This window comes from Triturus cristatus, chromosome 5_1, assembly GCF_964204655.1.
Source record: "Triturus cristatus chromosome 5_1, aTriCri1.1, whole genome shotgun sequence".
NCBI classification, from domain to species: Eukaryota; Metazoa; Chordata; class Amphibia; order Caudata; family Salamandridae; genus Triturus; species Triturus cristatus.
The window spans coordinates 1,005,504,859-1,005,531,184 of NC_140587.1; positions in this window are offsets into that span (position 1 = coordinate 1,005,504,859).

The following is a 26,326-nucleotide window of genomic DNA, read 5'->3' on the forward strand; positions in this document are numbered from 1 at the left end:
GGGCTTCAGATTTTCCAACAATCATGCTGGCATATAATGTTAAAATACATTATACGACTAGTAGGTTGCATGAGAGGGCCGAAGGGGCAGTGGAAAGCGAGAGTAATGGGAATTGGTATGAGTACCTGTACCTATTTACCATTACCGTTTAAATAATTTATTTCAGCCAGCAACCATAAAAGCAACACAAAATAGAAAGCACATTGTGATATTAATCAACTGAATAAGAGATAAACATTTTCCAGGTAAAAGGACCACAATGTAAAATTTTAGATGAAATAAAACATTTTCGTAAGATGAATTTTAAAATCTAATACACAATTTAAAAAGCAGAACTGCGTAAAAACATAATTTTGTAATAAAATGTAGAGTTTCTTGGCAGTGTATATTTAATAGTCAGCTGGGCAATAATGTAGGATGGCAACTATCATGACTGCACTCAATGTTTGAATTCTAGCATTCGTATAATTGTCCTGACGTGAACAAGCCAGACTGCTTCTAAAAATTTAGCTACAGAAAAGACCCCACAAGACCGAGTGTCTGACCTGCAAATTTGAAAAGCTTGTTTGTGGAACCGTGGTCCGAGAAGACTGTCTATGGATACAATCTGGCATCTTTTTTGTCTGGTATATGCTGGGCAAAAAAAAGTAGATGAGTATCTGTCTCCTGGGCTGCTCCACAGGCCGGGCAGGCTGCGCTACTCTCTGTGCGGGGCCTTCATTTACAAGTGAAAGATGTGATTGGCAGAATACCCAGCCTAAATTTTATAGACAAGGATCTAGTAAATGGCGGGTCGACCTCGGCCAGGTAGGTTTTGAATCTTGGTTCAAAGTTGTGGTTCAACAGGAAGTCAGATAGACTGCCATTACTAGTGGATTTTAGTACCGTTCTCCAATCATTAGTGCAGAAAGCGTCTTTGACCCCTTTAATGGAAGAACCAGAGATGTGCTCTGGACATTGCCAAAGATCAGAAGCCCGCATAGTAAGAGGAAAACACCTCACATGATTGTTTTTGTGATAGAACGTGTGCCTTCCTGCACAAAAACAAACTCCCCTAAAACACAGACACCCTAGCACCATGGCACAAGGGTGACAGGGTTGGAGCATGGCAGCCAATTGTGCTCCAGTGCTGGTGAAAGCACAGGGAGGCAACATATTGTTGTAAATATGATGCATCCCTGTGCTTTGAAAGTGATGCAGCACGGTGCAGCCAAATGGCTTAGGGTGCCATGCTGCGTCACTTTCTTGTAAATTGGTTTATTGTTCTGCAGTAATGAGAGGGACAGCACCAACACGTATTACTCCCAGTGACCTACTTATGGTTAGGGTTGGGGTCTGCCACTTATGCGTGAACAACTTCTTGGACGTCTACATTGAGTGAACAACATTCAAGTCTGGGAACTAGAGACAGGATCCGCGCTTCTCACAATCTTGCCTTTCTTCCAGAGTCCTCATAAGTACAGCACTATCTGTCTAAATAAAGCCTGCAGCTGTGCCTCCATCCTAAGATGACTTTAGCTTCTGGGCCTGCCAGTCCTAGACTAAGAACATGAGAGTGAGCTGCACAAACAGGAGCACAGCAGACAAAAAGCAGCCTAGTCAGCGTAGTCATAGTCATATATCAGCAATTGCGTCTTTAAAATAATTAGGGTGTTTATTGGTAGGGCATAGTGGTGGTTTGTATGGGGACTGCAAGGAACATGTGTGGATCAAGGATTTCTTGAGCCACCACACATTTTCAAGGGTTGCATGAATGATTAGGACGGTTACATTCATCAAACTGTTATTAAGTTGAATGGGCCTTTGGCTAAGACATAGTTATGGCAAAAATATTTCTCCCCCCCCCAGCTGTGAGAGCAAGTCACGGGGCCTCCCGCCGTTCCTTCTTTCCCATTAATTACGTACACCAAGACCTTTTGTGGCCTGAAAACGCCGGCAGGTTATTCACATCAATTCACATCATAAGTTGATACACACTTGTCATTGTGGCATTGGTCATCAACCTGCTCATTTATGACTTATCTTGGATTGCAAAGTAAGGCATTTTCATAACAAGTTATACAGTGTACATCCTGTTTTTTATTGCATATTGATAACCATAACTTGCCTAATCCTGCAATGTATTATCCTTACAGTCATGATGTTTCTTCAAGGTTGTGATGAACACTTTCACACTGCTGTGACAGCTCTACTTCTGTCGCTTACTTGGTTTATCGGGTCACGACTTCGAGGCTGCAACTTGCTATCGAATGTCTGGCGTTCATGGCCCCATGGCCATGCCGTACCCTTTTTATCTGCCCTCAAGTATCCCTGTCATGAGGCATCCCAAGGACCTTGTTCAGGCAATTGCACTTGTCTCAACAGTCCCTGCCGCAAGGCATCCCAAGGACCTTGTTTGAGTAATTGCCCTTTGCATCCTTATGTGAAGATATATAGTGTAAAACCTTTTGACTCTCCGCCCCTTTGTCACACTGTAGCTGCGTCACCAGCATTCTCTGGTGTGGGTGGGATAAATTTCCTCTGGCGACAAAGCTAGGGACTGCTTCCTCAGTTGCCTTTTAGGCGTGCTTGTGACCACGCCCCTCTTCTTGATTGGCCCTTTGAACCCAAACACCTTGGTCATTCGCTGACCTTTCCAGTGGTGCACTCTCACGCCCTGTTGCCGCTGTGCACTTCGAATGCCACCCACGGGGTAGATAGCCACCCTCCCTCTAGTGTCGGCTGCACCTCCTGGTTGATGTTAACCCCTCCCCCCCAGCAGTGCAAGCAACTCACGGGCTCTCTCGCCATTCCTTCTTTCCCATCAATTATGTACGCTAAGACCTTTTGTGGTGTTAAAACGGTTATTCACATCAATGCACATCATAAGTTGGAACACACGTCATAATAGAATTTGTCATCAACATGCTCATTTCTGGCTTATCTTGGACTACAATGTAAGGCATTTTCATATCAGGTTATACAGTGTACATGCTGTACTTTATTGCATATTAATAACCATAACTTGCCTAATCCTGCAAAGCATTATCCTTACTGTCATGATGACTCTTCAAGATTGTCATAAACACTTTCGCACTGCTGTGACAGCTCTACTTCTGTCACTTATTTGGTACAGTGGGTCGCAGCTTCGAGGCTTCAACTTGCTACAGAATGTCTGGCATTCGTGCCCACGAGGCCATGCTTGGGTTGTAAGTACTATGCCCGCCCAGCGCTGACCATTTCTTACCCCTTTTTGTCTGCTCTCAAGTATCCCTGCCATAAGGCATCCCAAAGACCTTGTCCAGGCACTTGTCTCAAGAGTCCGTCATGTCTGTCATGAGGCCTCCCAAGGAACTTGTTTGAGCAATTGCACTTGTATCAAGAGTCTCTGCTGTAAGGTACCCCAAGGACCTTGTTTGGGCAATTTCCCTCCACATCCCTATATGAAGATATTTTTTGTTAAACCTTGTGACTCCCCACCCCTTCGTCACACTGCAACTGCGATGCCCGCATACTCTGGTGTGGGTGGATGAGATCAGTTTCCTCCACGGTACCACCAAACTCGTAATAAGGTCCTAAATCCTTTTCCATTGTGTGGATGGGGATGGGACATTCCCCAAAAAAATGCAGGGATAGGGGAATCATTGTCTCCACAAAAACAAAATGTGGTGAGGTGCAATTGATCTTCTGTCTTAGACATTCATAAAAATATAACATGTATATTTAAACATCCCAAAGTTAATTTGTGTGCACTTAATTCGTAATTCGCCAAGGATAGAATGTATTCGCCCAGTGGAATTATGGCAAACCTTTGTGTAGTTCCAGTTTATTACAGATTGAGCCACCACAGCATTAAATGACTGGCCTTGGTGGTTTTTGCTTTCTAATATTAAAATTCTATGGGTTCTTTGCATCTTTCTCCGACAATTCCAAATTAGAAAAAGCTTATTCAAGAAACTTTGACATACACATCAGCCTACATCTGAACCCTTCCTTCCTTCTGGTATAGAAAATGTTTTCAAGTTGCAACAACAGTCCTGCACATTACATTGCAGGGATACCTCTGAATCATTTTGAGGTCTTATCTTTTAGTTATGACATATTTGACGGGTGAAGTACAGAAGGGATTTTTGTTCAAACCCGATGAACTGCTGGAATTAATACATGGTGTCGAAGCCCAGAATTACGAATTGGAGAACGAAGCAGAAAACAACAGAACCCTTCTGACAAATAATCAGAACCAAAGATAACCATCAGAAGACTAACTGGCACATGCATCAACAATGCCATTTGCGATTCCTTATTAGCAAAAAATAAGGATTCGCTAATAAGGAATAGCAAAAGGCTATGCATGTAGAAATCGCTTACAAAATAGCGATTTCTAAACATTCCTTAATTGCGACTCGCAAATTGCGAGTCGCAATTAAGGAATACCTCCCCATTTATTCCTATGGGCCTAGAGGCCCATAGGAATGAATGAGAAGACTTTCTCAATTTGCGATTCTCAATTAGAGATTCGCAAATTGCTCATGCAATCTCAAGGGTGCCAGGATGTCAAAAGGACACCCTGTTGCACCCCTGAAATCTGCATATGAGTACATCTTGCACACACACATGCCCCAAGGGCATGTGTGTGTGCAAAATGGAACTTTGAAAAATGCACTTTAGTGCATTTTTCAACGTTTTTGCAAATTACCATGAAGTTCAACTTCATGGTAATTTGCTCCCCCTATTAGCGAAATCGCGAATATTTTTACTTTAATGCATTGCATTTAAGGAATCTCAATTTGAGATTCCTTAAATGCAATCACAATTTAAGTAATCGCAATTTAGAGATTATTTAAATTGCGATTTTTGCTTTTGGGATGATGTATCCCAAATGCAAACATACCGGTCGCAAAGGGGCAGATTCTGAGAATCTGCCCATTTGCAACCGGTTTTTGCTTTGATGCATGTGGGTCAAAGCCCACACGGAAACAACAAGAATACTACCCTAGAACAGGAAGGCATCAGCCCTACATGCGAAACCATGAAAGTTGGATCCATTTTCAGCTAAAGATCTTATCACAGTAATGTGCCAGTTTGTGGAGTTGAAACATGTCAACTGCACATTATTCTCAGGTGAAGGGAGATATAAAGACGAATAATTTCAGAATATTGTGCAACTTTCCAACTGGCCAGGGATTTGGGCGTACCTGAGCCGTTTCTCCCTTAGCGGGATAATAATAGTAATAGTAGTGGGTAGCGTAACAGATTTACAAGCCTATGAATAAGTGATCCTACAATGTCTATGTATACAATGTAGATACTTTCTAATATGTATTTTGTTTTAAACCATTTCTTTTTTTACAAATGGTCTTAATTGTTTTGAACTTTCTGTGATGATAGGTATGAAATGCTATGTATTAAAACAATTATTGTTTGTGTCTAAATATAAGAATTAAAGGTGAACCATAACAAAGAACCAGTCACTGTGCAAAACTGAAGTTTTATCTGACTTTAAGTAGCATTAATTTAATTGAATGAAAAGTTGAGGGTCCACAAATAACGTTCGCCAAACACAGTGCGCATAAACGGATGCTCACATTTATGACTGGATGGGGACCTATCGGTACAATTACTAATTAATTTGAAGGACACAACCATTTGTTAGAACTGCCCTGATGTTTAGTTCCAAGAGTAGGAAAGGCCCTTGGACATCATTTAGGGGTCGCCAAGGATCAGAACTGTGACCCCTGATTTGCCCTTTGCCACCCCTAGCACTGCCTTTGCAACCCCAGGCCTCAGAGGTTGCAAATTCAGTGTCAGGAACACAGGGGCAGCTGGGGCTTCACTCTCTTTATTTTCTGTCAACTTTGTATTACACTAATAGTGAATAAATAAAATATATTATTCACTAATATTGTAATAAAATTGGAGTACAATAGGTTGGAATATGTCCTTCCATGGCAGCTGAGGTAAGTAAAAAATGCTCTTAAATGTATGTTGTGTGCAAGCTTGCGGGTGAGAGTGTGTTTATGTGTGAGAGAGTGTATATGTGTGAATTTGTGTGTATGTGTATGTGAGTGAAAGTGGAGGTCAAAGGGCATGTGATGTCATTTCCGCTAGCCCTGGCATTTTGGTGAATTGACGTCTATGGCTTGCTCTACACAAGTCCCCTTTTGTGTTATGTTTTTTTGCTGGCCTTGATCCACTCCCTTTTGTAGAGGTTACTGACAGTCATCTCAGTCCCCTAGAGATTTCTGTAATGAAACTAGGATGCAACGTTGCCATTGCAGAGACGCAACTCTTAGGGTGCTGGATTGAACCTGTTAGGGGCTGATTCCGATTCTGGTCGGAAGGGCTCCTAACGATGGTCGGAGCCCTTCCGACCGAAACGGAACGTGCCGGCCGGATTCCTTTCCGACCGAGCCATTTTGATGGGCTCGGTCAGAAAGGAATCCGACACGGATTTCCAGATTGCAGACGACAGGCTCGGAGAGCCCGTCCTCTGTCCGGAAATCGCACAGTACTCTCCCGGCCGCCTCTTTGCGACCGAGGGAGTACGATGGCAGATTTTCACTGCCTTTTCGTGCCGGTCTTTCCGGCACGAAAAGGCAGTCGGGGGCCCCAGTAGGGCCCCCATGGGTGCGAGGCTGCTGAATGGCGGCCTGGGGCTGTGGATCCCTGCACCCGGTGGCAGGCACCTTGGGGTGCCGGCCACAGGGATGAACTGCACCCCTGCTTTTCACAATGCAAGCATGCATTCCGCTTGGAATGCATGCTTGCATTGTGAAGTATACGGTCGCATCGTACTTTAGGGTCGTAACCGACGACAGCAGGTCTGTCAGTTACGGCTCCTGACCGATGTCGGACGGACCTGAGTCCGTCCGACATCGGAATCAGCCCCTAAGTCTGTACCTTGGAGCTTGCATTTCTTTAGCTGTCAGTAACAGATTGAGACAGCTTGTCCACCTTTCACCACTTTCCCTTTCCCAATTTGTATATCTCAAAAAAACCCATAAAGGAGCGCAGACATTTTAATTCATAAGCCAGACAGAAACAAGCTGTTTCCAAGACACAGGCAGACCCCATCAGAGTATCCTACATTCTGTTGCCAGGTTGCCTGTCAACACTAGAAATTTTTGCTGAGTCTCCAGTGTTCTCGGCTCCCTCAACAGCTTACCTCTGAAATGTTATGTCATGTTATGTAGATTTGTAGAGCGCACTATCACCTGGTAGGGTCTCCTTCAGTTTATAAACCTGCCTGCCTCTTATACTCAAGTGAACAACAAGTGATGGGTGGAATGTTTTAGAAAATCGCCCTTTTTGGCTTGTTCACCCTCATTTTTTGTGCGCACTGACACAGTGGTAGCTGACCTTGACTGTGCCCTGGACTCTGCTAGTTAGGCCCAGGCCAGTGCTATGTCAAATACAAAAACATACATTAGAGGTACACTTATTATTGGCATGAGCTACCCTATAAGTCTTTATTAGCTAATAGGGCAAGGGGACGAAAACTACCTATAAGTCCCTAGTATATAATAGGGCATGGCAGTTTAGAATCCAGCAGACTTTGTTGCACTTGCATGTGTGTACTGCTGTAAGCCTAAGGACATTTTAAAAGCAGCCCTGTGTCGCAGCACTGCTTTTAAAAGTAAATTCACTGCAAACTCGACTTTGGTAGTATGGGCACTTTAAAAGTGATAATATACCTTATTTTTACATTTTGGGTATCCCCAAGGCCTCCCCTAGGTGTTCCAGGGGTGGATGACATGTAACTATAAGCAGGGTCCCTATAAAAGATGATTTATAAACCCATGTGAGTGAAAGAAGCCCATTTTTATTTTTCCACAATGTAGGAACTTCACTACAAAGTTGACTTTGATGCTGTGAAGTAATAACCAAAATCGCTTTTGCATGTTAGGAAACCCCCCAGGTCTACCCTACTTATTCCAGGGGTGGGCGCTCCTGTAATTATGAGGAGGGGCTTTATAAAAGAGTTTTTTATAACCACTGGTGAGGAAGAAATTGTGCATTTCATGTTTTTCCAATTGAAGATAGTTGGCCTCATAGGCTAACATAGCAATATTTTATGGACGCATAACTACTGCTAGAAAAGTATAAAATATCCTTCAAGAACTGAACAGAATGGTATTGAAAAATCCAGCAACTTAGCATTGTTGAATTTATCATAACTTGCACAGAAAAGAAGTTATAAGACTTTCCTTTCTGTAGGTCAAAATCCAGCCTCCAGCACTCTTGCCTGATTGGTAAACCCTGAGGAGATTAGCCAAGCTGCCTTGATTAGGTGATAAGTGGCCTAGCTAGGCATAGGCTAAATGATGGAGGGAGCTCTCTGGGGCACAGGAATGCCAGAGCAGTGAGTTGGGCCATAAGCATCAGCTTTAAAGGAAGAACAGGTCAAGCCAACCTGTCAGCCAGGGCCACTCTCTCCCTGCCAGATGGGAGACTTAAGGAAGAAATTCACACATGTGAGTGGGGAAGGGGAGTTATGGAAATAATCCATTCTCTGTGTTTGGTTTAGTTAGCTCTTGCTGCTATGCTGGAATGTTAGCCATGATGGATTTAGAGAGCATGGTGCTTTCTGGGAAAAACTATGTCACACTTTGGAGGATGTTGTCTTGCTTTGGGGTGTTGCCCTAACCCTCTTTGGGCAGGGTGCTTCCCTGCTTGTTGCCAGAGAACACTGGATACATTTGTGAGAGGTGCAGAAGAGTCTTTCAGTTCTGCTGCCTGAAACTACAAGAAGAAGGAAGATTGTCCTGCTGGAATCCTAAACTGCACTCAAGGGTCTGCTTGGTGAAGACTACGCCTGCTGCACTATCTTTGACTACTGCTCGGAGGACTTTGCCTTGCTTCGAGAAGGAATAAGGAGTGAACTCCCTGCAGCTACAGGTTAACAGAGCTTAACTGACCCTTCTCCAGCCAGAGTCCCTCTCCTGGAGTGCGTCCAGTTGAGTTGTATGGGGTTGACCAAGTGCATTGTGGGAATTGAAGTCCAGGCCTCCGAAGGACCATCTACGAGGTTCCCAGCCCTTGGATTTGTGTTTTGGATCCTTTGGACCCACTAGGAGACCTTCTGGAAGGACCACCAGAGGTTTGGGAAACTTTTGGGGAAAAGTTCCCTACATTGGATTTTGATGGTTTTGGTGACATTTTAAAGATACAAATATTCCCTATTTTTTATAAAGGGATGTGGTATTTTTATTGGGCATTGTGTCTTACTTTTTATGGTAATGGTGTTTTTAAATGCTTTACATGCCTCTCTCCCAAGTTAAGCCTTATTGATCTGTGTCAGCTACCAAGGGCTGAGCATGGGACTAATTTATAGAGACCCTATTTAGGACCCAGCACCATGCTGGTAGCCTTATTTCTGGTGTTAGGTGCCTACCTACCCATCCCAATAACCCACCTTCCAACAGAATCCTTGAATTGCTGTCAGTTACTTGTAAATATTCGGGCTGCATACAAGTCCATGTTTTTTTCCTGTTCCTCACCGTGGCACCTCAGAATCAACCCAGCCATATTCAAATCAGCCTTGGTCGTGTTCAAATGGGAACAGTCCAGCCCAAACTGCAAAGCAAGGTCCTCCGTGAACCAGAGCAAAAACAACACAAGAATAGTTTTACCCTAGTTAGGAGTTTACAGTTGGGTGCCCCTGGGTTCCAGTGGTATAGTGATCATGGAAGCCATGTTTGGGCAACCCTATCACACACATTAAGGCATCACACTGAAGTGATAGGTGGAGTGCTTAAATTAATCTTAGCCACTGATAATTGCTCGGCCCACATCCCACTCCATCTTTTTTGGCCCACAATGCCACCTCAGATTAGATCAGCAAGTCAGCCTTGGTTCTGCTTCATTGGGAACAGTCTATCCCAAAATGCCAAGTCAGTTCCTCTATGATCCAAAACACAACCAACCCAAGACCAGTTTTGCCTTAGTTAGTGCTCTCAGTCAGGTGCAGATTGAAACTACATCACAATGCATTAACTGTTCACAATTCAGATTTCTGTCCTATTACACGTTGACTTTAAGCTTGGCTTTACTTCTACGCATTTACCGTCTTGATTTTGTGGTCCTCAATATTTGGCCACAATATTTTGGTAGCACAATGTTTCTTGTTGATATTTTGACATACTGTCTAACCAGCATATGGACACATGTTCTAAATGATATGGTTTCTATTACACATCTATATTGCTGTACTTGCAACATAAGAACTATCCAAAACTCCTTGAAACTAATTTTGAAGCTCTGGCATTTTGATTGTATGTACCAAAATTGGGAATCCTGCATGAAGGCAGGATTGTAATTAAATAATGGAATTATGTGGCTGTCATATAGAATGTTGAGGTGAAATTGAGTGGGAAGAGTTTTGCAGTTGAGGCAGGTTTACCGTTAGCTGCAGTAGCGTCTCTGGGTTAGGACATAGCATCCTTAAGATATATGTTAATTTCCTGGAAGTTGGAACAAAAGAACTTTTATCATCAATGAAGGCTCAGTGCATCTTTATCACAGAGGCAATCATTCAACCCTGATCCTGTCAGTACAGCATTGGACAATGTATTCTGACAGGCATACCTGTCTCGACTCTGGTGCTTATTAAATATAGACAACATAAACCAAAACAACCAATCAAAGGGCAATGCAAGTTTCACCATATCACCTCAACATTCATCAGATTTCAAAATAAGCAGTGATAGGAAAAATATTGTCATAGCTGGCTGAAAACTCCCTAACTGTAACACCAGAACTTCCCTTGAGGCAAATGCGATCTCCATAACTGCAACTGAGAAAAGACAATAAAGCAAGTGTTCTCAGTTCATGCCAGCACATTGCAAAATGACATTTTCTATCAAATCCACCGCACCTGGGGCCTGGTCACAAAACATTTTTGACTGGTTCTAGTTCATGTTTTTGGTGGTAAGATAAGGCAATGCTTGATCCAACCACCTTTCACCACTTTGTTATGAAAAGGGGCTTCTGATGGTGGTAATGTGTGACAAGACCGTTTGCATGTATGTTTTTTGTGTAGAGACTTATTGTGGTGGTTATGTGTTTTTTTTGTGCTGCCGCACTATTTTGCTTTGTTGTTGATGGAGCAGGTAAAGCAAACTTTTGTATGCCTCCTCTATTTTGCATGAAAATACTAACTACATAACCTACTTTTTATAAATGTACTAACGGTTTGCTGTGTTAATACTAAACCAACCATTTACATACACCAAGTACACGTGGGACTTATTGCTTTTTGCATGACAAATTAACTCTAATAATTAAATATGTACGCATATTAATAGTAGTACATGTGGTAATAGATATCGCATGATTTATGTTGCTTTGGTGATGTTTGCGTTCCTGTTTGGATCCTAAAGGTGAATTGTATCGCTTTAAATGTCGCAATATGCTAGGAAAATACCAATACATAAAGGGATTTGTGAGGGTTTAACATTAGAATCTTAATTTCTTTGTATTAATTATTCTTTTGTGTTTGTTTCGCTTAAGTTGACATTTGGGCCTACCTAAAAATGGCGTCCGAAATGGAGTTCAGAAGTGGCCACCGTCTCGTGAGCGCGATGCCTACTGCGCAGACTCGGATGACTCCATAAGACCTCCAAATAACCTACGGCACAGTGTTCCTGGTCAAGGATAGGAACTTGGTGGACTGCCAAACTTTAGTCAGTAAAAACTGGTATAAATGAACAATTGGGACATGCAAGCAAACCTTAACGTTGTTGCATAAGGAAGACATGAACTTGGAAAAGTGGAGAAGTGTGGCTCAATGATTAGAGCGGCAGACCCTGATGCAGAGATCTAGCCCGGGACCAGGGTTCAATTCCCCGCCTCGGTGGGTCTTGGGCTCAAAAATTCCACGGACCTGATAATTCTCGCCTCGGTGCCATTCTAATCATGGAGTCCCACTCTGCAACTCTGGGCAATAGCTTGCTTAATCTCCACAATGGCCCCCACAACGCTAAGGATGCCTGGCCTTCACCTTGGGGGTGCCCAGGAGTGGACGCCTCACAGGGAAAAGCCAGGATGGGTTCCACAGCGGTATTCGTACAAGCGCCGAGAGGCCTCCGGGTAGTCGTGTGCTATACAAGTATCCATACATCCATACATACAACTTCGGAAATGATCCTGCAGAATCCATGAGAACACCCACTGATGTAAAATCGGATGACTCCAATCAGCCAATCACAGCTTTTCTTGGCTTAAAAATATTTCATGTTATCCTGACATTTATTATAAAAAGAGTAGTAGAATAGGGAGGGGCATCCCATTCCCCATTTTTCTTGACGAGCGGCTGGCATTCTGCTGTTTCGATGACTGCACACCCTTTTTGACTCCACAGGTGATGACAGATGCTTGCACAATTTCTGGGCCTTTGTAGATCTTTGGGACTGTAACGTGCTGAGCAAAGAACTTTCGGACTTTGAGCTTTGGCCTGCTTTATTTGGACAATTAGCGGCTAAATTCGGTTATGCAGAGCCAAATGAATTAGAGAAAAATCCAGATAGCAAGAATAGGTAAATATAAATGTCATGCGTTTTGTGAACAAAATTCTAAATTTGATTGATTATTAATGCTGATATTAATTGCAAATAATATTTAGATAAACAAAATTTATTAACGGAAATTACGAGTTTGTGGTTTTTCAATGAAAAGAGTAAAGGATTCTGAATCTTAAATGTGTTTTAGCTGGTTCTAAATCACCATCAACCAGTCCAACTAATTGGTCCGTCGACCAAGTGGTGGAGTGCCTTGATGTTTAATGTTAGGAATCTATAGGTGGTGAATGCTAATGTATATTTTGTAAAATAACCTTTCTTCCCTATAGGTTATAAGGTACCCCCACATGTCCAGCGCAACCTTCCTCCCGAGTGCAGATTTGTGAAAGAGACGTGTGAGTGTTGGTGTTATGGGCCCCACCAATGAATGCGTGTGTGAATGAGTTAGTGTGACAACGGGTCTGCGACGCAGGGAGGGTTTGTAAAAATTTAGCCAACACCTGGTTTTGCACTGGATCATTGTACAATGTGAATTTGTTGTTGTGCTTCAGTTGTTGACTTGTGCTCTGTTTGGACTGTTTTGTTAAGACATGCCACGTTATGTTTTTATTGTGTTATTATGTTACTTTGTGTATGTTTTTGTGTTCTGTTCTCTTGTTTACTTCGGAGATGTCAACAAATGCTGCTGCTTTTCCAACCATCTTCGAATAAGTAAGTAAAGATTAATGTTTCTGCGAATAATGTATCTCGGTTGACCTCAAGATGCATATACAAATACTTACTAGATGCCAGTGCTTTCTTTTAACAAGACAATCCCGTTTTTTTTCTCCAAATAATGGAACCTTGGTGTTAACACTAATAAAGGCCCATGCATTTTCCTTATGGTTACCATAAACCTATGAGTTGGCATGATGGCTCTGCAAGCGAACTCTAGTGAATAGAGGGCCCCGTGTGGAAGAGAAGATAAGTAAAGCCTGGGGCGTTGCCATGTAACTGTTTAATGAATTCTCCACATGTGGAGAATCTTTTGATTACACTAAAGAGCATGTGGTGGCAGGTATGCACAGGTTCTAGTAACATGCCTGATCCCTTCTACATACCTGGAGTGACATTCTTGTTTTGCACTTAGCATCCACACAAGGGTAACAGTTACTTCTCAGACATCTCTGGATTAACCTCACACAATTGTCATATCACAGAACCACCTCTCAGCCTGTCTTGGAAGGTTCTAAATACGAATTATACAGGACAAGATACATTGATTCACATGGCATCTCATGTTTTTATTGTTTCACTTTGTCCTTCAATCTGCCTTGATTAGGTCTAAGTATGCATGGCTTGTTACAATAGCTTTGACATGCACGCTGCACTCCTGTAATATCTTTGTGAGATATGGATATTTAAGCATGCACACAAATCAATATGTGTTAATACGTTTCTACCATTATTTTTATTTATTAGAGGTTTTGTTAATTTGTGTCATTTTAAACGCTGGTCCACACTCTCTTGTACAGTCCTGAAGAGGCCATGAGCAGATTGGCCCAAATGCCTCGACCATATATTTAGAGGAATCCTCGTTGACGATTGGAAAATATCCATTGATCTGAGGACTGCTGGTCTAACCCCATTGGATGCTCTACACATGAACATTAGGCGACAGCTACAGACTTTTTAATGTTCCTTTTCTACAAAACTAGCCCAAAACTCTGGACAGTCATTTGGGCAACCCACTTAGAGTTCTTCTCTGTGACAATCAACTATTAAGGCTAGATCTATGCTTTACAACAAGCTAAAAAAAAATGAAAATTAAATGGAAATAGATGGAACCAAAAAGAGGTCGTATGGTGAAAAAAAAATGCAGGGCTCATGGAAAAATGTAAGAAGATGAAATACTGATCCCCAGGCTGTCTTTTGCAGGATTTCCTCTTTCACACCACATTACAATCCAGGGCAGTTCGAGACATTCCAGGAAACACCTGCTCCGCTGGCGGCAGAATCTTTTAGAACATTCCAAAATGTAACCACGATAACCAGGTCTTCAAACTAGCATAAAGAACCCCAAAGGCAAAAAATCAATAATTCTCTTAGTTCAGTACCAGTAAACATTATAACCTCTAATATTCTCAATCCAGCTGTGATAAATGAAGCGTGAGTAAGGAATTAAGGACTCATAGCGCCAAACGGTACTTTTTATGCCTCAGCCCGCTTCTCTCCCAGACAACCTGAAAGCCACCAAGGCAAAGAGAACCGAAATGTATCTGCAGCTCTATATCTACTGGGATAGCCAGTACAGACACACTGATAATAAATTGGGTCGCTGCCTCAACGAATGTGACCCCTCCCAGGTGGCGAGTTCGCCCTCTCCTTGTCCGCCATGTCATGCAGCATCCCCTCCCATCTTGAATCATTCAAGAGATTTCCGACCTCCTGGGGATACGTGGGATACCCCAGGGATAGATATGAGGCATGCACCTCGCTGTTCGCCATTCTTCCACCCTCAGTTTGCCGAAAATACCCAAGCATGCTTTCAAAAACTACAGGATAATGCAGTTTGGTGGTTTAATAGCTGCCACGAGACTCTTCTAGGGTGCTCGATTCAACAACAGTAAGCGTCGGTCCTAACATGCTGTTTATCTTAGCTTGGCGAGGCTTTAACAACAGAACGGCAGCCAATTGAGAACGCCTCGCCATCTAATCTCTGCAGAACAGAGCGGATAAGAGCCTTGAAGGTCAAAGAAAAACCTTGACATTTTTAATTCAACTCCCCATTAAATCGGTCCTTGCGATAAAGATTAGAGGTTATGCTGTGCTCTCCGGGGGAACAGTGTCAGGGAGAGCAGCTGGACTCCACGTGAGCTGCAACACACATTTTTAAAGAAACAGTATCCTGGCTAAATGTACAGTAAAACCTCTGCTCAATACTGCCATACCTGGATGCAATGCAGAAGTCGAGAGTGTGCGCCACTCGAAGACATTCCCCCTATGTGATTTTAGAAAAGAGACCACTATTTTCCTTTTCCCGAGGGAGCAGGCGAAGTGTGACTTTCATTTTCAATAGAGTTATGGCATCACCATGCGCCCCATAGCCCTGGCCCTGATTCGAGTTGCACAGTATTGGTGGGGTGGTAGATTTTCAGACAAATTTACCATTACCATATTGGTAGATGGTAGTACAGTGCCAGTACGGCGCAACTACAAGTTAAACCATATAGCACGGTGAATTATCTAGTGGAACTGGATTGACCAGGAATGGGGCGGGGGACAGGGGTCATGGCCAGACTCTTCTCCAGCAACAGCAGGTGTAGAGTTCTTTATGGTCCTCTTTTATATGTAACTTGGAAGTTAAAAGCTTATAATTATCACTAAAAGGAACAGAGAGGCTGATGGATAAGAGAAAGGAGGATGGGCAAGTAGACGCATGAGTAAGTGAAAGGATGGATGAGTGGGAGAAAAGATGGATGGATGAAAGGATAGCTGGATGAGTGGGTGAAAGCATGGGTGGGTGAAAAAATGGAAGGATGGTTAGGTAAATGGAGGGCTGTGTGGTTGAAAGGGTGAGTTGGTAAAAGGATTGATGGGTGGGTAAAAGGATGGGTGTATGAATGGTGGGATAGATAAGTGGGTGAAAGGATGGGTTGGTGAGTTGGTCAAAGGATGGGTGGATAAATGGGTGAGATTATGGGTGGGTGAAAACATAGCAGATTAAATGAACATCTGAGAGGGATGGATGGATAGATCGATCAGTGGATGGATCAGTAGATGAAAGGATGGCAGAGTTAAATGAAATCTGAGAGGATAAATGGGTGAAAGGATGGCAGAGTAAATGGCGATGTATAGATAATAGCAGAGTACATAGAAATCTGAGGGGATTAGAAGGATAGCAGAGTAATTGGTAATTTGAGAGGATGGATGGATTATATAGTAAATAGCAATCTGAGAGGCAAAGTAAATGGAAATAGGAGAGGTTGGATGATGGATGAATGAATGGATAAGAGAAATGATCAATTGATCATTTAAATGCTTTATTGATGGAGGGATAGGTGGATGGATGTATAGATGGACGCAAGCATAGATGATGGATGTCTGTATGGATGGAATGGCCAATGGATGAATGGAATGGTGAGAGATTGAATGATGGATGAAATAATGAATGGATGAGGAACTGTAAAGGTGAAACGGTGGATATCATCGAGTGAATGGAAGGGTGAAAGGATTAATAGTTTAATTCTTGAATGGAAAAGCAAGGGAAGTCTTTGAGGGAGGTTCGAGCTCACATACCTTGCTTGCTTGATGCCATCAAAGTTTGGGTTCAAAGTGGGGGATTTTTTAATTTTCTGGGTACTCCCTTATGTGAGGAAAAGGGGGATAAAAAGAAAAGTAAGTTCTAGCCGTCGGGTTGAGCATTGTATGCTCCTGCTTCCCAGAAAAGACAGGGAGCGAGGCGTAGCGCTGCAACAGGCAAAACTTCATGCACTTTTTTGCAGGCAAAATTACTGCTCAGAAAAATCAAATCTGGACTTTCCTGCCAGGGAGAAGAAGGTGCCGGAACGTCAGCCCACTCTGAATGAGGAGTGGAATTCCCTGCCATAATTCCGCCCCGTCTGACTCATTATCAGGGCCCATGTGGAACCATCGTAATGTGCATTTCTAATATGGACTCATAGGGTGATGTTATGTATTCTTAAGTCTACGTGTGGTCTAGTAGGGGGTCCCACCTTGAGCTCTCAACTGGTTTATCTTCCAGTTGCTTAACAAGGTGGGAAAGTCTTCCGTGGGTTGAGTTTCCGTTTGATCCTTCTTATATAGCACGGAGAAAAAACAAACACGACAGCAAACTACTACTTCTTATTTACAGAGGGGAAACTACATTATGTCATTGCTCCCGCAAGTCTGAGTCATATCCGAGACTATTTAGCTTTTTTTTCTAGAAAAATAAATATATGATTTACAAAAAGAAAACTTTTTAACGAAACATGCTCTTTTCACATTTTTAGATACGATGAAACACGTGTTGTTTTTCGATTGGATTTGCATTTGGTTTTGATTTGTATAACACACATGCAGCCAGCAGCGCTGAAAAGGCATAACTTTATTACAAAACATATGCGCCATGTCAACTTTTCCAATGTTTCATAAATAATTGGTTTTACGTCATATGCCAGCCCTTACCAACTTTAGAGTGAATTATAGCGATAAAGGCCTCTAACAGCAATCAACTTTAAGCAACCGATGCATTCCTAAATGATTCTTAATTGAACAGGAGGTCTGTACATTTGTTCATTATTTTATACCATGCAAATTATTAGAGTAGTATAAATGTAGACCTTATACATTAAATATGGATTTGTGCCTTGCCCAAGTGTCTGCTTTGCATCTCTCACTAGATGGACATGATACGAATACGTACACGTTGTATGCAAATATTTACTTTCATATCACACACACAAACACAAAGATATTTTGAGGGTCATCTGAAAGCCTGCCAAAATTAGTAATTCAAAATATGAGATTTCTAAACTAAAATGGGATTTTCCATAGATTCGTTTTCTCCTTCCAGAACGTATACTTTGAGGAGACCATTGTGTACCCAATACAGCAGTGTTCTAGAAGGAAACATAATTCCAGGGCAGGAGAATGATACAATACCGATTGTACTAACACCAAGGATCAAGGGGTGAGAACCCCATAACACCCGAAAAAAATATTAAAGAAGAAAACTGGAATACGTGTTTTAGGAGAGTGCTCCAGGAATTACAATTACATAAGCTGTCTACATAAGCTGTCTATCAGTGCCGAGAGAACCCCTTGGGGATGATTCGTGCGCGATATAAGTGACCTAAATAAAAATAAATAACACCCACATAGGCACAGTCTTAAATTACAAACCCCCAAGTGCAGATTGTTGAGTATAGACACACACTCACAAATATACAATCCTTGGTATTACTAATGATGCAATTTGCACCCCTTAAATCGTTTAATGTTCCTGACTACACACTAAGACAACCGGCCTCCTGGGGCACCTGGGCTGGGCTGTCAGGGGTTTACAGTCCATCAATTGGAGTCCTTCGCCACTACTGTCCTGGGTTTACAGTACTAATGGAGTAGCGAAACAAAGCAGTCCAAGGCATACTCGAGGAAGTGAGGTGGATAAGACATTCAGAATCGAGTTTACCCCGTAATACCAACCACTAAGATCAATGTCCAGTCAGTGCTTTGCTTCTTGAAAGAAAAGTACTTTAATACACACAAGAAAATATATATTACACATAAAACTAAGACTTGCATTGAAGATGGGAAGTCTCTATGGCTCTCTGTGCCAGAGTTCTGACACCAAACAGCCTTATCTCACATAGATTCTAAGCACAATAAAAACAGTTAACTTTATAATGTACAGACCATGTTGAACAGGATCACTCTTCAACACTAGAGCAATGGTACCAATACTGGTATTGCAGTTATGTGGATTCAGCAGTTGATATGAAGCCAAATGTTTCTGGTCCACCCACTGTCCCACCACCAAAGTAACAGAAGTGCTCACTCTTCCTTAGAAAGGATCTGGTGAGGTCCTTAGACAGGCTCTGGTGATGTTAGGGTTCTGTTGGGGGCTGCTTGTGTCTTGGTAGAAGTACTGTAGTCCCACTAGTCAAGTAGCCACTTGGCCAACTGGAGGAATGTAGTGGATGGCCAGGGTGCCAGTACACCCTACTACCCTCAAATGACAAACACAAAAAGGAATAACGGCTGTACCACAGAGCCCTCTGGTTGCAGTTTAGAGTTTCTAATAGCAGGGCATCTTTGGGGACGGTGCTGCTTGCAACTAGTGCAGCACAAGTAAAGGCATAGGGAGCTAGAATGCCCAGCAGAACAGATACCAGCTCAGCTTCCATTAAACGCATTCACTCATCATCCTCACCCAGTAAACCAACTGGCTTCCAAAGATCACATGCCAAGCATAACAGAGGCAACAAAAACAGAAAAAAGGGAGATACCACTGAGTATAGCTGAATGCTGCATCCACTGTCAGTCTAAAAAAGCCAAGGTAGAGAGGACAGTAGCCACTCTATGTAAAAGAGAGGTGCCCTATGCATGCCCCTGAACCTGGGAGTCAAGCTCTAGGGTTTCAATTAACGTAAATGTTAGACCTGGCACCTTGGCGTGAGTCTCCCTTCCACTTTTTGTCGCTGTGCCTCATGTGTTTTGCTGGTGTTAGCTGCTCAGAGCACTGTGCCACTGCCAACCAGTGCCACAGTGCAAGTGCTCCCTATTTAAAATGTATATGTTGGTTGGATTCCCTGATTGGCTTATTTGGTTTACTGTCAGACCCCAGTAGAGTGCACCAGGAGTGCCCAGGGCTTGTAAATACAAATGCTGCTGGTGGGCTTGCAGCACTGGTTGTGCCACCCACAGAAGCAGCCTTGTAAAATGTGTCTAAGGTCTGCCATTGCAGAACCTGCGTGCAGTCTGGTACTGTCATGATGACTGGGCAAGTGCACCCACTTGCCAGTCCCTAAACCTTCCCTTAACTTCATATTAGTCACCCCTATGGTAGGCCCAAGGGCAGGGTGCATTGTAAGCATAAGGTAGGACAAGCCCTGATGTGTGTGGCATGTCCTAATAGTGAATTACAGCCATTTTCGTTTTTCACTATTGCAAGGCTACCTGTTCTCATAGGCCAGAATGGGCTGTTAGAATTGTTACATCCTATGATCCTAACAGACCCAGGGAACATGGTAGAAATTCGAGTTTAGTATGCCTGAACTCAGAATAATAAAATACATCTTTTAGTAAAGTTTATTTTAATATTCTGTGTTTGCAAATACCACTTTTAGAAAGTTGGTATTTGCTTGCCTAACCATTTCAGCCCGCCTCTGCTATGATGTGTATCTGCCTGTCTGGTTTCTGTGAGTGACAGGGCTGGGGAACTCCAGAGGGGCAGGGCTAGGTAGCCTGGTGGTGAATGGAGAGATTGACATCCAGATGGGTGGGAGGAGTGCACCTGGACTCTGAATAGGGCTGTGCTCGGCCACCACAATGCTGGCTCCACCTCCTGTGGAGCGGCTGATGTCTCTGCCCTGCACCCTGAATAGAAAGTCAGAGTCATGTCAACAAAGTGCTCAGGAACTGGTTTGGACTGGGAAAAGGACCCTCTACCCCAGAGGAACAAAGTAATTAGGGGTATAAGTATTGGGACCCTGCTCCCAAGAAATTAGATCCTGCTTGACAAGAAGAACCTCTGCCTTAGGAGAAGGAACTGGGAAAGCTGTAAGGAGGGGTACTGTCCCTGACCAGGGGGATTGGCCTGCAGTGGTTGCCTTGCTGCTGAAGGAGAGGAGAAAGACTACAAAATACTTTATTTCAACTTGTGCTTAAAAAGATCTCCAAGGGCTTGGAATAGAGCTTGCCTCCTGCTGAAGTCTCAGGAACAACAGACTTCACCCCCCAGCTCCCCAGAGTTCTTTGGAAGTGCCTGCTGCTGTTGTTGGGCCTTCTGAGGGACTGCGTGTCGCAAGGAGCTGGAAGCGCGACTCAAGGAGGAGAAGCGTGCCGCCGTCGGAGCTGTTGTCGTCGCATCTCATAAAGGGTGTCGCCGCTGCAGCATCGCATCGAGCGGAAGCATCTCGCATCACCCAGGAAGTGTCTCGCAACGCCGAAGAAGCGTGTCGCCATCGCAGCCATCGTAGCTGACGCATCGCACCGCATCAAGAGAAGAGTCTCGCATCGAGGAAGAAGCGTGTCGCCATCGCAGCCATCGTAGCTGTCGCAGTGCACCGCATCAAGAAAAGCGCCTTGCATCCACGGAGAAGCGTGCCGCCGTCGGAGCTGCTGTCATCGCATTGCGTAAAGGGGTGTCACCGCTGCAGCATCGCATCGAGCGGAAGCGTCTCATAAACGTCGGAGAAGAGTGTCGCTGCCAAGGCCGCTGTCGTCGCATCGCGTAAAGGGTGTCGCCGCTGCAGCTGACGCATGGAGTCGAGTCTTCTCGCAACATCGGAGAAGCGTGCCGCATCTGGAAGATCTTCACGTCTTTATTTGCACCAAAAACTTCATCGCATCAACATCGTTGCAACACTTTCGTTGCCCTGCGTGTCACATCTAAAAGGTACATTGACTTAAAGTGTCGCATTTAAGAACTTAAGAGAACTAAGCAAAATTCTACCATCTAATGTAACAGTATTGTGTATTTTTGTCGTTTAATGGTCTTGTGGTAACTATATATAAAGAATCCTTATTTTTAATATAAAACCTGTGTGGTGTCCATTTGTAGTGTTGTCACCTGGTTACTGTATGTGTTCACAATGCTTTACACACTGCTTCTGAGATAAGCCTGTCTGCTCGTGCCAAGCTACCAAGGGGGTGAGCAGGGGTTATTTTAGGAGTGTACCCCCTTACCCTGACTAGAGGAAAGGTTCCCTGCTTGACACAAGTACTTACCTGTGCCAACCAGAGAACCCGGATTCTAACAGTAAACAAGAAGACACTCAGGCTCCCTGATGTAGAAATCAAGAAACCTACAACAACTTTCCAGTGACGTGCCAGGAGATCCGCATAGAGCAGGAAAGAGTGCTCTTCAGAGTATTTCGGAAAACCTCCAGTTCGAATGCACACACACACTCCTAACTATACACAATCACATACCCCGATACATTAAGTACGCAACTAGCTTAGCCAAAACTCGAGAATGTACACACACTCCCACATATACACTGACCAAAATACCACATCTCTCACACACATATGCTTCAGATTACACAGCCAGATCCTTTTTTTTTTTTTTTTTAAATATTTTTATTGATTTTTCAAAATTTTCCTTATATTCCATCAGTAATACGTCATTATCACAGCATTATACAGTATATTGCATTTGAAAAATAACCCTGCATACAATATTAGCTCAATTAATATTCACATTACTTTATAACTCATTAAAGATACATCATTGATGTTTTTTGTTAGTTTCTTCACAACCATAAGAACCACTACGAAAAATAAATGGGTATATAAGCAGCTATATCAAAGAAGTATTTAAACAGACAAACAGTCCAACATCCTTAAATTAACACCATTCCCTCCTTCCATATCCTTACAGGCTCCCAGATTTTCAATCCAAGTTGCCTCTTCTTTTTACCCTTACGTGCATAGATTGCTTTTTCTATATTATAAGCAGACAATAAACTTGCCAGCCACTGATGCATGTCCGGAGGTCTTATATCCAGCCAAGCCCTGGCAATCATTAATCTATATACTGCCATTGCTATAAACAGAAATTCCCGATGTGGAACCGATGGGTCTGTACTAACCCCAAGTAGCACTAAGGTTGGTGAGAGTGCAACTCGGATACCTAAGTGTGTAGTTAAAAACATTTCCAAATCCCGTTTTAATGTATATAACTGAGGACAAGGTGCAAATATATGAATAATATCTGCTCCGACGGAGTTGCATCTTGGGCAGCTCGTCCCACTGGTACCTCCCCATTGTACAATTCTAGCAGGAGTATAATACAAAGCATATATTGTTTTGTAATGCTAGGCCTGAAGTGGGGCTGAACATAAAACGGTATATCCGAGAGCCAATGATTCCTGAAAAAATCCCGACTCAATGGATAGCTTCTCCATCCATTTATTATCAAACTTAGAGATATCATCTATTTTAGTTTCTACTAATGTTGCATAAAAGCCTCGTATTGTGCAGCCCTGCCCCCTACTTATTTTGTCCAATATTACATTATTCCCAAACCCAGCGGGCCCCCCTTTCTTAGTATTCAGAAAACTCCTAATTTGGAGATATTTGAAAAAATTTCTAGCATCCAGCTGGTACTTAGTTCTTAGGTCCGCAAACTGCACTACTCCCTCCTGACCCATCATGTCCCCTATCTGCTCTATCCCTTTGCTTGCCCATTCTACCATAACATTATCCGCAAAAATCATTTCCGGGAACGATTTGTTCCGATATAGTCAAGTATATCTGTTAAGCCTACCCATACCAAATTTTTTTCTAAATGCAGTCCAGATCTTAATAACTGCACTAACTGTCTTAAACCCAGTCCTCTTGTAATATGAGAAATCAACACAATTCAAAAAACAATTTTCAACTTCTTCGCCAAGACCCACTGCATAAATATCCATGGAGCTATTAATTTATTTATTTATTTATTTATTTATTTATTTATTTTTAGCATTTATTAAGCGCGAACAAATGCCCGCAGGCGTCTCGGCGCTGTACTTTTGTTACTCTCCTGAATGATCTTATGAGTTTTCAGAGGTTAAATAGCCATGTCTTCAGTTTCTTCCTAAAGGACATGAGATTTGGGCAGGATCTTATGGTTTGCGGGAGTGTATTCCATAGTCTAGGGGCGACAACTAGGAAATGTCTGTCTCCCCAGTTGACCAGCCTAGTCCGTAGCACTACCAGGTCATGCAGTCTTGCTGATCGTAACGTTCGAGTGGGAATGTATGGGACAAGATGGTCACACAAGAATTGAGGCGCTTGATGGTGTAGTGACTTGTAAACAATGCATAATGTTTTGAATTTAATTCTATTCCTAACAGGAAGCCAGTGGAGACTCCTTAAAGTCTCAGCTATTGGCTTGAATTTAGGGATGTTAAGAAGAAGTCTGGCTGCTGCATTTTGGATTGTCTGCATTTTCTTGATAATCCTGACTTGCGCATTACCGAACAAGCCATTGCAGTAATCCAATGCTGACAGGACCAAAGCGCTGACCAATGTCTTTCCCACATTTTTTGGAAGAAAAGAAAGAATCTTCCTGACCAGACGTAACTTATGGAATGCAGTGGAGGCCGTCTGATTGGCATGAGCCATGAAATTTAGATTGTCATCAAAGATGACACCCAAATTTCTCACCTTCGTGACTGGTTTGGGTACCGCTCCAAAGGAAGAAGGCCACCAAGTTGGGGACCAGCTAGGGTTGAGATGGCCAAAAGTGACCACCTCAGTTTTATCGGAATTTAATTTCAGACAGTTTGCTGACATCCATTTACCTATGGCCAGCATACCTGTTTTGAAACTTTCCGCCACTGTTTCCCCATCATTTCTGACAGCCAGTATCAGCTGTGTATCATCTGCATATGAGGTAAGGTTCATCCCATGCGCTTTGATGGTTTTTGCGAGGTCCGACACGTATATATTAAATAGTGTCGGACTAAGGGATGAACCGTGAGGTACCCCACATGGCAGTGATAACTCAGCAGATTCAAACTGGCCCAGTATAACTGCCTGGGATCTCTCTGCCAGAAAAGACGCCAATAGATCTTTTGCTAGGCCTTGCACGCCCATCTTTTCGACACGCTTGACTAAGATCTTATGGTCAACCGTGTCGAAAGCAGCCGATAAATCTAGAAGCACCAAAAGTGCTGTGCCACCTTGGTCTCTGATTAATCGGATATCGTCCGCTGCTTTAATGAGCGCTGTTTCCGTTCCATGAAACTTGCGGAATCCAAATTGTGTTTCGTCGAGCAGATGATATTGCTCGATGAATTCCGCAAGTTGGGTGTTCATGGCTTTTTCGACTATCTTAGCAAGAAAGGGTAAGTTCGCGATGGGCCTGTAATTTTTAAGTTCTGCTTTATCTAAGCCGGGTTTTTTCAGGAGGGGTTTGAGTAAGGTCTTTTTTAACTGGTTAGGGAAGATGCCTGTGCGAAACATGAGATTGCTTATTTGGGTAATAACTGGAATGACGGTGTCCATTAGTGAACGAAGGGTATTTAGAGGACAGGGATCCAGAGCTGATCCAGATTTAATAGTTTTAATAATATCTTGTGTCCCCCCCCCAATTAGACCCTGCATATATTGTAACGCTGCGGGCCAATAGTACAATCTAAAATCTGGTGCACCCCACCCCCCCTTTCTCTAGGGAGAGAAATACATTTATAAGCCGTACGTGTTTTCCCCTGAGCCCAAATAAATCTATTCAAAATTAACTCTAATGCATGAAACCACCTAGCCTCAAAAAACAAAGGCATAGATCTAAAAAAATAAAGAAATTTCAGCAATATTAACATCTTAATTACATTGGAGCACCCAACCAAAGATAAATGAAGATTGTTCATTCCTTCTAATTCTACTCGTACAGTTGCTATGAGAGGGGTCATGTTCTGCTCTACCACATTCTCCACCTCTGCAGAAAGCTGAACACCAAGATATACTGCCGATTTAACAACTCGGTTGTCGATACAGTGCGTATACTTATTTTTAACAATCTGTGTCTTAGTGCTATTGATTTTATATCCTGTCAGCTGTCCAAAATGAAGAGCTTCAGCATCCACCTCCATAATGGCCTCCGATGGATTAGATGTTATAATGACTACATCGTCCGCGTACGCCAGTATTTTACAAGCTCTTCCATTTATCAAAACTGCAGGTATCTTAGCGTTAGCCTCTAGGTTTCGTAAATATGGGTCAATAGAGAGGGCAAATAATAATGGGGACGACGGGCACCCCTGTCTAGTCCCTCTGCTTATCCTGAATGTTGAGGAGTACCCTCTATTGACCCTTATCCTAGCTATAGGGTTCCTATATAATGTCTGTATTGCTCGTATGTATCCCTCCCCTATATCAAACCATCTCATAATTGCCCAGAGGTAATCCCAGGAAACCCTATCAAACGCCTTCTCTGCGTCTAAAAATAAGGCTGCCATAGGGTTTCCCAGGACTTCCGTTGCATCAAATAATGTGACCAACCGCCTAATATGATGGGTGGTGCCTTTCCCCGGAATAAATCCATGCTGTGATGAACTAACCATACTCTCAATGACTCTACCCAGTCTTTTAGCCAAAATTTTAGAAAATATCTTAACGTCTGCATTTATTAA